This window comes from Dromiciops gliroides, chromosome 4 (genome assembly GCF_019393635.1).
Source record: "Dromiciops gliroides isolate mDroGli1 chromosome 4, mDroGli1.pri, whole genome shotgun sequence".
NCBI classification, from domain to species: domain Eukaryota; kingdom Metazoa; phylum Chordata; class Mammalia; order Microbiotheria; family Microbiotheriidae; genus Dromiciops; species Dromiciops gliroides.
Genome location: NC_057864.1, coordinates 64,733,482 through 64,742,784, shown reverse-complemented (window position 1 = coordinate 64,742,784; position 9,303 = coordinate 64,733,482). Strand labels below are relative to the sequence as shown.

Sequence of the window (9,303 nt, the reverse complement as noted above, 5' to 3'; positions counted from 1 at the left end):
TAATTGACTTCACTTCCTCCGTCATTTTTTTTTTTTGTGGAGCAATGAGGGTTAAGTGATTTGCCCAAGGTCACACAGCTAGTAAGTGTCAAGTGCCTGAGGTTGGATTTGAACTCAGGTCTTCCTGACTCCAGGGCTGGTGCTTTATCCACTGCGCCACCTAGCTGTCCCCCCCCCCCCGCACTTTAAAATTTTTTTATGTGTTGTCTTTTGTCATGAGAATTTAAGCTTCTTGTGGACAGGGACACAATTTCTTTCTGTTTCTGTTTGTATTTTCAGTACTTAGCCCAGTGCCTGGCACATAGAACATGCTTAATAAATGCAGATTGAGTGATTGACAGATGAAAAACCTGAGGTAGATGGAGGTTAAGTGACTTGCCTAAAGTTGCATAGCTAATAAGTTATAGAATCATAGATTAAACATTGAAAGGGACCTTAGAGATCATCAAGTTCAATTCCCCCATTTTTAGGGAAGCAAACTCAGACCCAGAATGGTTAGATGACTTCCCCAGGATCACACTGCTAGAATGTGTCTGAGGCAGTATTCAGACTCAGGTTTCCCTAACTTCGTATTCACCCAGCTAAAAAGACTCAGGGGCACAAGATAGCTATCTTCAGTTTTTTGAAGCACTGACACATGGAAGAGATAAAAAAAATTATTCTGTTTGGCTCCAGAAAAAAGTAAGAGCAATGGGGTAAAAGTAGCAAAAAGACAGATATAGGTTTGTTGTTTGGGAAAAAGAAAAAAAAAACTATTGAATAATTAGAGTTTTTTATAAAATGGAATGAATGACCCTAGTAAATAGAGGGTTGTCCCTCATAGGAAGTTTTTGAACAAAGACTGAGTGATCATTTTTTCAGATATATTATGGCAGGGATTCCTTTCATATATCGACTGAGCCAAATGGACACTGAGGTCCTCACCTACTCTAAAATTCTGTAATTCTTATTGTATTCTAGACATGGGGGACCAACTGGCCAAAGACACAAAGGTGAGGAATGAATCTTATGTGTGGGGAATAACAGGTCTAGTTACCAGAAATGGCGAGTTCAGGGAAGAGAGGAATATGTAATAATACAGAAATGGTAAATGGGAACCATATTGTGGAAGCCTTTAAGTGTTTACCTAAGGATTTTGTATTTCAGCCTGGAGGCAATTAGGCAACCAGTAAAGATTTGTGAGTAGGGGAGTAATTTTTTTTTTTTTTGGTGAGGCAGTTGGGGTTAAGTGACTTGCCCAGAGTCACACAGCTAGTAAGTGTCAAGTGTCTAAGGTCGGACTTGAACTCAGGTCCTCCTGAATCCAAAGCTGGTGCTTTATCCACTGTGCCACCTAGCTGCCCTGGGGAGTAAAATTTTTAGAACTGTTTTAGAAATATCAATTTGGAAGCTATGTGGAAGATATATTAGAGGAAGAGAAACTGGAAGCAGGAGGACCAGTTAGGAGACTATTATAGTAGTCTAGAGGAGTTGATGATGAGGGTAGAGGCTATATGACTGAAGAGAAGCAGTTGGATGTAATAGATGGTGTAGGGGGGAAAATTAATGACACTTAGCAGCTGACTAAATACAGGGGACGAATGATGGAAGAGTCATTGGCAACTCTAAGATTTCAAATGGGTGATTATGATGGGTAGTGGGCACCTTACCAGAAATAGAGAAACATGAAGGAGAGATAGGTTTCAAATTTGTTGAGTTTGTGATACCTATGGGACACTCTTGTGGAGATGTCCTGCAGGCAATTGACAAATCAAGACTAAACTCCCAGTGTGTCAGTCATTTTCTCCAGGTTGTTTTTTTTCAAAAGCATGCTATTGATGCCTTTACCTAAGTCACTGATAAAAATGCTAAACAGCACAAGTCCCAGCAGATCCCTGAAGCATGCACACCACTGCAGTTATGGTTTGAAACTATCAAAAGTCATTTGGAGCCAAGTCTGGAAAATAATGTGGGAGATAAATCTGGGTCATCTTGTTTGAGGTTAACAAACAAGATTTGACTATAAAATAAAGAATCTATATTTCAGATGATAAGTTGGGTCAGAAGAAAACTGCAACCTAAGAGTCCCTAAAGTGTTTTAAACAAGAGCACAAACACTATAATAAATGTATAGATACCCATATTTACTACTTTGAGAGACATAGTGGAGTAAATAGAATATTAGACTTGGAAATAAAAGACACTATAATATAAATTCCTTTAGTGTAGGGAGTATTCTTTACATTTGTATCTATATATGCTAGCATATAGTGTCTAGCAAATAATAGGTGCCTAATAAATGTTTATTGAAAGGGCAGAGTCAAGATGGTGAAGGAGAAGTAGCAACTCACCTGGGCTCTCCCCCAAACTTCTCCAAATACCTTTAAATAATGCCATAAGACAATTCCTGGAGCAGGAGAACCACAAAAAGACAGGGTGAAAATTTTTCAGCCAACAACAACTTAGAAGCTCATCAGAAAATGTCAGTTCTATCAGGGTGAGTGGAGTACAGTCCAGTGCAGGGACCACCAGAGCAAACCCAGCCCCAGTGAACCAGGAACAGGCCTTGAGACCCACTGAATCAACAGCAGCAGTGACTGTTTCTGGAGCTCACAGTCGAAAGATGATAAGGGGGGGGGTGAACAACTGGTCAGAAGGAGATTATAGGGGTCTCTTTGCTAACATTGAGTCAGGACTCTATTGCCCTGCCATACTCAGATCCAGGTTGCATCCCTGGGAGGAATCCCAAGGTGAGGAGGAGCACTAGCAGTCACAGTGGAGTGGGAACCCTCATTAGAGTTCCAGAACAGAAAAAAAGAGTGTTTATGGTCTCTCACATGCCAGAGCACAGGCCAGGAGAGGAATAAGCACACCTCTCCTTAGATCATACCACCTTGGAAGAACTGAAAATTTACAGGTTCCTAGAAGTATCTCCACAAACAGATGCATAAAACCCCTGATGCTTGGGAAAGTGAGCCCTCTACCCTGTTAGCAGAACCCTACTTTAACCAAGAGTTAAAAGTCAAGAAATAGGTTGAGAAAATGAGCAAATAACAGAAAAAATTCTGACCATAGAAAGCTACTAAAGAGACAAGGAATATCAAAACACACCCTCAGAAAAAAATAGCAAAGTTAAAGCTCCTACATCCAAAGACTCCAAGAAGAATATGAATTGGTCTCAGGTCATGGAAGGACTCAAAAAAGACCGAAAATAAAGTAAAAGAGGCAGAGGAAAAAAATGGGAAGAGAAATGATAGTGATGCAAGAAAATCATTAAAAAAGAGTCAACAGCTTGGTAAAGGAGACACAAAAAATGCTGAAGAAAATAACACCTTAAAAAACAGAACATGCCAAATGGTAAAAGAGGTACAAAAAGCCAATGAGGAGAAGAATGCCTTGAAAAACAGGATTAGCCAAATAGGGAAAGAGGCACAAAAATTCACTAAAGAAAAAAGCTCCTTAAAAAGTAGAATTGGCCAAAAGGAAAAGGAGGTTTAAAACTCACTGAAGAAAATAATTCCTTAAAAATTAGAATTGAGAAAATGGAAGCTAATGACTTTATAAGAAATCAGGAAGCAATAAAATGAAACCAAAAGAATGGAGAAAAAAGAAGACAGGTTGAAATATCTCACTGGAAAAACAACTTACCTAGAAAATTAATCCAGAAGAGATTTTTTTTTTGCAGGGCAATGAGGGTTATGTGACTTGCCCAGAGTCACACAGCTAGTAAGTGTCAAGTGGATGAGGCTGGATTTGAACTCAGGTCCTCCCAAATCCAGAGCTGGTGCTTTAACCACTGCACCACCTAGCTACCCTGGAAGAGATAATTTAATAATTATTGGACTACCTGAAAGCCATGATTATAAAAAGACCCTAGACATCATCTTTCAAGAAATTATCAAGGAAAACTGCCATGATATTTTAGAACCAGAGGGTAAAATAGAAATTAGAAGATTCCACTGGTCAACTCCTAAAAGAGGTCCCAAAATGAAAACTCTAAGGAATATTGTAGCCAAATTCCAGAATTATCAGGTCAAGGAGAAAATACAGCAAGCATCCAGAAAGAAACAATTCAAGTACCAAGGAACCACAGTCAGGGCCACACAAAATTTAGCAGCTTCTACATTAAAGAATCAGAGTGCTTGGAATATGATATTCCAGAAGGCAAAGGTACTGGGATTACAACCAAGAATCACCCATCCAACAAAATTGAGTCTTGATGAAAAGATAATAGCTAAATTGAAAATTTGACTTTCAAATACAAGACTCAAAAGAAGCATAAAAAGGGAAACAGAAAAAGGAAATCACAAGAGATTTCAAAAAATGAAACCATTTACATTCCTACATGGAAAGATGATACTTGTAACTCATAAGAACTTTGTCATTATTAGAGCAGTTAGAAGGAATATACATACATACATACATACAATTATTTATATACTCCTTCTAACTGCCCTAATAATGACAAAGTTCTTATGAATTACAATTTTTATACACACTCACAGGGCACAAATGTGAGTTGAATATGAAGGGATGATATCTTACAAAGATAAAATTAAGGGGTTAGAGAGGAATGCACTAGGAGAAAAGAAAAGGGAGAGGTAGAATGGAGTAAATTATCTTACATAAAAGAAGGAAGAAAACGCTTATACAGTGGAGGGAAAGATGAAGGAGTTAAGGGGGAGTGAGTGACTCTTACTCTGATCAGAATTGGCTCAAACAGGGAATAACATATATGCTCAATTGGGTATAGAAATCTATCTTACCTTTTAGGAAAGTAGGAGGGGAGGGGCATAAAAGGGGGTGAGATAAGTGATAGAATGGAGAGAAGATTGGAGAAGGGGGTAGTCAGAAGCAAAACACTTTTGAGGAGGTATAAGGTGAAAGGAGAGAGAGAATAGAATAAAAAAGAGAAGGAAATAGGATAAAGGTAAATGTAGTTAGTAATAGTAACTGTGAAAAAAAGTTTGAAGCAAGTTTCTCTGATAAAGTCTTCATTTCTCAAACATAGAGAGAACTGAGTCAAATTTATAGAAAATAAGAGCCATTCCCCCAATTGATAAATGATATAAAAATACAAACAGTTTTGGAGGCAGCTAGGTGGTACAGTGGTTAAAGCACTGGCCCTGGATTCATGAGGACCTGAGTTCAAATCCAGCCTCAGACACTTAATACTTACTAGCTGTGTGACCATGGGCAAGTCACAACCCTCACTATCCCATATATATATATATATATATATATTATATATATATAAACAGTTTTCAGATGAAGTAATCAAAGCTATTTATAGGCATTTTTTTAAAAAATGCACAAACTCACTGTTGATTGGAGGGATGCAAATCAAAATAATTTGGGGGTACTACCTCATACCTATTAGATTAACTAGTAGAACAGAGGAGGAAAATAACAAATATTGGAGGGAATATGGGGAAAATGAGACGTTAATGCACTGTTGGTGGAGTTGTAAACCAATTCAACCACTCTGTAGAGCAATTTGGAACTATGCCCCAAAGGCTATAAAAACTATGCCTATTCTTTGACCTGGCAATACTAATACAATTTCTTTATCCAAAAAGAGGTAAAAAAAGAAAAAGAACAAGAACCTATAGGTACAAAAATATTCATAATGGATCTTTTTGTGGTGGCAAAGAATTGAAAATTGAGGGGATGATCATCAATTGGGAAATGGCCGAACAAATTATAGTATGTGATTATGATGGAATACTATTGTGCTATAAGAAATGATAAGGAGGTTGTTTTCAGAAAAACCTGGAAAAAGTTACATGAACTAATGTAAAGTGGAATGTACTGTGTACAAAGTAACAGCAATGTTCTAGGATGATCAGGAATATAATTATCCAAGACAACTCTGAAGGACTTATGATGAAAAATATTATTCATCACCAGAAAAAAACCTGATGGTGTCTGACTATAGACTGAAGCATTTTTTCTTTATTTTTCTTGAGTTTTTTTCTGTTTTCTTTCACAATATGACTAATAAGGAACTATTTTGCATGACTACACATAAAGAACCAATATCAAATTGCTTGCTCAATGCATGGGGATGGGGAGAAGGGATAGAATTTGGAACTAAAAGTTTTAAAAATAGATGTTGGGGCAGCTAGATGTCGCAGTGGTTAAAGCGCTGGCCCTGGATTCAGGAGTACCTGAGTTCAAATCTGGCCTCAGACACTTGAAACTTACTAGCTGTGTGACCCTGGGCAAGTCACTTAACCTCCATTGCCCCGTTAAAAAAAAATAGATGTTAAAATTGTTTTTACATATAATTGGGTAAAAATAAAATACTAAATGAAAAATAAATATTTGCTGTACAGGGGAGAAAAAGGTAGAAAAGGGGACCCCAACAGGAAGTAGACACACACACACACACACTCTCTCTCTCATTCGCTCTCTGGCCTTGAAGGAGCTTTGGAGTGGACTGGCTGCCATAGAAATTACAGACCCCTGGTGGTGAGTTAAATCCAGCCCTTTGAATTAGCTGAGCTGAAAGTGAGTTTGGGTTTTGAGACAGCCTTTGCTAGAACCAGGGAGATTATCCATTTTCCTCTTTCTCTATTCCCTTTTCCTTGACTTTATTAATTTCACCTTTGCTGTGTATTTTATTCCCATTAAATAAAACCTGATTTGTTTTTGGAAGAGGCTGTTAAGCTCCTTTCTTATTGACCTGGGAGAAATAACTAAAAAGGCAGTTCAGAGGGGAGGTAGCTCTGGACCTAGAGGTCCTTCATTATTTTCTGAACCCCGATATTACAGCGAGCCACCCAATTAACTTTCCCCATATTAAATTTGGCCCCTACACAATATTTGTAAAACAGCACAGTACCTGGCACATAGTAGGTATTTAATAAATACCCATCTTCCCTTCCTCTTGCTCTCATCTTTAAAAAAAAAAGGATAATACCTACCCCAAAGAGTTATTGTGAAGAAATCTTAAAACATTATGATGCCCTTGGTTTTCCCCCATGTTGAGAGGGGCTGCTCCACCTCAGATCCATCAGATACTCAGTCGGTTCTGTTGCCTTAGAATAGGGGACTAACTTTAACCAGAGATGCTTCCTGGGTGATTCAGTCTGATTCAAGAGATATTAGAGAGACTAAATTTTTTTGGAAGAAAGAAATCTGTTCCAGCTGAAAATTGAACTTCATTGGATAATACCCTATCCAAAGGATAGGAGAGACTACATAAAAGCTGGAGATGAGCAGAATAACAGAATTTAAATGAAGAGGAAGTGGCATATGAAGAAGAAAAAACAAGCTTCCAAAACAATTTCAGATGATTCTACCGAGGAAGAAGATGCTATATTATAGACATCCTCACTGGAAGCAAAGATTAAAGTTTAAAAAGGAAAAGAAAATTGAATGCAAAGGGACTGCAATGGCTATGAAATGAAAAGACAAATTGTTTCTAGAAAAAAAAATTCACATCTAAGGAACAGATTTTCCTGAACCCATTGCTACATTTAAGCAACATGGCCAGGAATATAAGATCAATTCTTGACTGCTCTAGAACATCCTAGATGCAGGTTTCCAGAGCTCCACTGCAATCTAAATGCAAGCAAATGCAAGTTCATGATTCGTGATCATGAACTTCTGGTTTCTGCTTCTAGTAGATCTGGAAAGACCCTGGCTTTCAGCATACCTATTTTAATGCAGCTGAAATAACCCATAAAAATGCTTCACAGCATTGATCATATTGCCCACATGAAAACTTGCCAGCCAGATTCATTGAGAGTTAGTTAAAAAAAATTCTCTCAGCACACAGAATTCAGAATACATGTGATATAAAGGGTGGCTCTGGTAGGCAAAGAAGTTTGGACTTAAGTGATATAATAAATTGATATTCTTGTGACTATTCCAAATCAGCAGATTTATTTTTACAACAAGATTCTCTAGGGATAAATCTAAAATATGTAGATTGGTCGGTAGATGAATCTAAGAAATTGAAGATGGAAAGTCTTGTTTCAGGAGGCAAATGGATTTCAATTTCCCAGCATGTACATCCCACAAGATCAGGAGAGCTATGTTCAGTGCAACTTTTGCACATGACAGTGTTATTTCTGTTTCCATTGGAGCTAGGAATTCTGCAGCAGAGACTGTAGAACAAGAACTCCTGTTTGTTGGATCTGAGATGAGCAAACTTCTAGCCATGAGAAACCTTATTAAGAAGGGTTTTCACCCACCTGACCTTGTTTTTGTTCTATCTACTGAAAGAGCTAAATAACTTTTCCCATAAATTCCTTTATGAAGGTATTAATATGGATGTAATTCATACAGAGAGAACCCAGCAAGAAAACAAAGTCTATACTTTCAGAGCAGGAAAAATCTGGGTCCTTATCTGCCCTGCCTTGCTAGCATGAGGAATTGATTTTAAAAGCATGAACATAGTAATCAGCTATGACTCTTCAACCAGTGCAGTGGAATACATTCACAGGATAGGTCAAACTGGAAGAGCAGGGCATAAAGGAAAAGCTGTTATGTTCTTCAAAGAAAACGGTAAGACATTATTATGAAGTGTTGCCAAAGCAGTACAGCAGGCAAAATGTCCTATGCCAGAGTACATCAGAAGCTTCCACAAAGTTCCAAGAAAATAAAAGAATATGATTAAGCCACTGAAAAATGAAGCATTAGTATACTACTACAGGATTCCTTGGAAAATGCTGAGAGTGAACAAAAATTTACTCATCAGAATGCCAGAAAGAAGATAGCACTTAACAAAAATAGACATAATCAGATTTCTTCAAAGACTATTTCAGAAATATAATTCCATTGCCTTAAGTATTCCAATGTGAAGTGCTATTTTCATGGAACACTTTGAGTCACCTATCTCCTTAGACTGAAATAAAACTCCAGGGAGCTGCCAGTACAGAAAGTGATATGTGATCATGTACATTCAGTGTTCCTCATCCAATTTCAACTTATAGGTGACTTTAGGAATAATACTTTGGAAGGAACACTGTTCATGGAAACATTTGTGAGTTGAGTGCACAGAAATACTTCCTTATAGAAGACCTTAGTGCACAGGCTGGCAAAGAAATACCCAGAGATAGTCATCTGTAAAAGTTTCCTTGGCAAGTACAGGGAGTGATTGTTGTTTGATGGCACCTGAACACAAAGTAGAATTTCAGGTGTCACTTGTAGATTTTTTTTTCCATCTCAATAGTATTTGAATTTTTTTCCAATTGCATGTAAATATAATTTTCAACATTCATTTCTGTAAGGTTTTGAGTTTCTTTTTTCCCTCCCTTCCCTAGACCCTCCCTAAGAGAGTGAACAGAATGATTTGGTTATACAATACAATCA

General features: G+C 37.6%; 1 pseudogene; it reads left to right on the top strand.

Annotated features, from left to right (window-relative positions):
- Window positions 1–962: 962 nt before the first annotated feature.
- LOC122754604 lies at window positions 963–8,764 on the top strand (annotated as a pseudogene).
- Window positions 8,765–9,303: the final 539 nt, after the last annotated feature.